Genomic DNA, 3,802 nt, shown 5'->3' with positions numbered 1-3,802 from the left:
TGATCCTGATTATTCATGTGGAGACATGCGAGCGGGGGCGTCCTATACAAAGGAATTGGTATAAGACCGGACCACGAAGTGTTATAGTCTCTTTATATAACGCCGTTCATGACAAAGACTTCACTTTACTAGGATCATAGGTAACATGACCTTAATCTTGAGTGAGTTAGGAACTCTTGCCTTTGAGCGCGGTCCTTTGATTTATATGGGTGGGAGTGGCCAGATTGTCGACTCAAACCTACCACTTTGGGGATTCGTCTGATTTGGGAGCTGAGAACTCAGCTACACAAGATGAAATTCACTCATTCCCCAAAGTAGGGGTAAGTAGATAGATTGCTCCCTTAAGGGCTAATTCCGGGGCTTGAACGATGTGACGCCACACACCTTCTCATGGTCCGAGAGGTGTCCACACATAGTAGGACTATGTTGTATTGTTCATTAGAGGGATTAGTGATACTTAAGGAGTTAGATGTAACTATAGGGGTAAAATGGTAAAATTGGCCCAACTATACTTACGAGCATCTGTGAAGGGTTATCGTACTATTGATTGGTTATATCCGATGAACACGATATCTCTCCCACTTGCTTGGTCATTGTAAACGATCGTAGTTTCCTCCTCCCCTCTACCAAATCCAACAGAGCCCACACCTCCTGGATTTTCACTCCGAGAATACCGAGGTTACTAAGTGGTTGTGTCTTCCTTGCTTCCTGTTCATGTAGAAGTTCGTTCGGTGGTAGATAACATCAAGATTTGGTGGACGATAGACTTGGTGATCACAGCGACTGTGTGAGTTGTCGTTCCTAATGAAAGCGAGACTTAAAGAGAAGAAGAGTTCTTCAAGAGGTATGTCTCTTGATCCTTTGTTATTTAAATGTTCAAAGTGTGTCGTAATTTGTCTGTAAATGCATAACTTCTGTGTATGTTTGTGAATAAATTTGGAACGATCTTGCCTTTGCTCATAGGTATTCTTTGATAAGAGTTCCTTCAATAAGATTGTAGAATAACAAACAAACAAACTAACTCACTCACTCACTCTTAGCTCACTTACAAATTCTCGGTACACCATATTCCACCCCTTCTACAATCAGATTCGACCTCGAGGATGAAAATTAGGATGCCAACTAGTAGTCATCGGGGGAAAAGTAAGGTCTGAAATCAACAATATTGAATATTGGATTAATATGTAGGTCATAAAGTAACTCAATGTGGTAACTTAGTTTGGCCATCGGTCTATGAATGAGAAGTAGGCTTAAATGTAGTCTTCCACTCATCCCTCGACCTCATTTGAATCTAGTGGTATTCACTCTTCAAATACTCTTTTAAAAAAAATTAAGGCTTCTCCAAGTTGATGAAGTAAATCACCTATTCTAGGGATTGGGAAGCTATAATTCACTATAATTCGGTTGATAGTTCTACGATCAACGTACATCCTCCAGCTACCATCTTTTTTAGGGGTAAGTAGCGTTAGCATCGCACATGTGCTAAGGCTTGGTTGAATGTGCCCCATTTTCAATAATTATTCAATATGTTGTTGGAGGATCTCATACGCCGTAAGACTCATCCTATAGTGAGGAAGATGAGGGATTGTAGCACCTGGAACCAAGTCAATATAGTGCTGAATGTCTTCACTATTTTTTGTATTTCTTTTTTGTCGTTTCAGTAACCATAAGACCCAATATATTAGTCTCTCTCTTTTTAACAAACATTTTGCAATGTATTTAAGGATTAAAATCTCCTTTGGGAGCAATCGACACTGTTTGGAGAATACAAAACACCCTATCACCTTCGTCCGTGTCAATATAACTGGCTTCTTCCTCATTATCTTCACTACATCCAGCCAACGAATCCTCTTCTTCATCCACATATGTTGTTATTTTTTGTTGGGGACAATAATTAAACAAGTGCCCCACTTGGCCACACCTCAAATATTTTCCCAATATAGGTCAGTCATAAGGATTTTGAACTTTCTGCTTGCAAACAGTCTCTATTTCCTTCTCACTAACCTCTTCTTACTTTTCTTTATTCTTTTTCTTGGATGAAATTGGTGGAGTAGGATGGTCCAACGTACTGTTTGCTCTTCTACTTATAGAAGCATCCCAAAGAGCTTTTCTTGAAGTTTTTTTGGAGTGTAAATCACTCAACTCCTCTATTGTTTTAGCATAACAAATTGCATCATCCAAAAAATGAAAGCGTTGTAATTTTACCTTATCTTTGATGTCCATTCATAAGCCGCCAATGAATTTTGTAATTAGATTTTGTTCATTCTCCACCAAATTTGTTCTTGCTCCCAATCGGTGGAATTTTTTCACATAATTTGCCACTTGTCAAGGCTCTTGTCTACAACTTTGGTATTGATTATAAAGGGTCTACTCATAATTGGAGGAAGGAACCTCCGTTTCATTTTTTCCCACGTTCGAATTGGCCTCTTGCCTTGCTATTGCCAATTGATCTTCAATTAATCGCACCAAGTGGAAGGTCCCCCCTTCAACTTGAAGGCTACCGGTACATTTGTGATCCAATCCAATCAAAAAAATTACAACACATAATCGAAAAATTCTCAGTGTTCTTGATCCAATTGAGGATGAAGAAACTCGTATGATGAGAACTTTGAGCGGAAATGAATCGACCAAATTCCATTAATTATCGACTACAAAGTTTATAGTAAACATACAATAGATATGCATTTACAATTAAATTACAGCATGCTTTTAAACGAAAATGGGTTTCAAGAAACCTCACCTTTGAAGAACCTTTCTTCGGGTTTTGCCCTCGAACAATCAGAACTTCTTGAAGACCTCTTCAAGATAACCTCGAACTAGAAAACTCAGATTCTACCATAGTGTTACCTTGATATTCTCAGAGTGAGAACTTAGGAGTGGTGGGCTCTGACTATTTTGATTAGAGGGAAAGATAAATGTGTAGGAGGAAGAAGATCGAGAAAGTTTTCACACTTGGTAAACTCAAGAACACTTCTGTAAATTTCTCTTAATCGTTTAACAACATTAATAGTAGAGAAGGAGAAAACGATTTTCTTGTATTCTCTTTTTGCCAAATAGAATAACCACCCCCACTAAGGTGGGTGGAGAGAAAATATGGGGAAGGGAGTTGTAACTCCCTTCTGAAGGAAATCGAAACGATGATTTCCGTGAGCAGCGGAAGTAAGACAATTCCAAATTACAATCATGAATCAACATATATTTACAATCGACTTCCATACAAGCGGTTATGCAAATAATATAGAGAAATTACAGCATGCACATAAAATGTACAAAGGAAAAAACTGTACTAACAAAGGTAGAAGCGTCTCCACCTCCGATGCTCGACCGTTCGAACAACAGCGACCACGAACACTCAATCTACACGACCGCAACACCGCATGAACACTTCAAGCTTGTTCTCAATGATCTCCTTGGTCACGATCTCCTCCGCAACACGAATTCCTCTGCAACACCACGAACGAACTCCTCTGAAGCATCACGAACGACCCCCGAAAAACCTCGACGATGTCGAGTTGAGTCTGACACCACCAACAAGGCAACCTTGGTATTCTTGGTGTGAGAATCCAGAGGGTGGGCTCTGTTCGGACTTGGTGTGAGGCAAACGAACGGAGGAAAGACAGATCGTGTACACGACTGGGCAAGTGGGAGAAGTTGGAGACCTATCGGTTTCCTATACAAAGAGTTTGTATAAGACTTGGACCACGAGATGACTAGACTCTGTATATAACATCGTTGATAGATAGAGACTGCATCTCACCTAAAAACCATAGGTGACACGACCTCAATCCTAAGTGTTTTGTGA

This window comes from Benincasa hispida, chromosome 1 (genome assembly GCF_009727055.1).
Source record: "Benincasa hispida cultivar B227 chromosome 1, ASM972705v1, whole genome shotgun sequence".
NCBI lineage: Eukaryota > Viridiplantae > Streptophyta > Magnoliopsida > Cucurbitales > Cucurbitaceae > Benincasa > Benincasa hispida.
Note: the sequence above shows the minus strand (reverse complement) of the source record.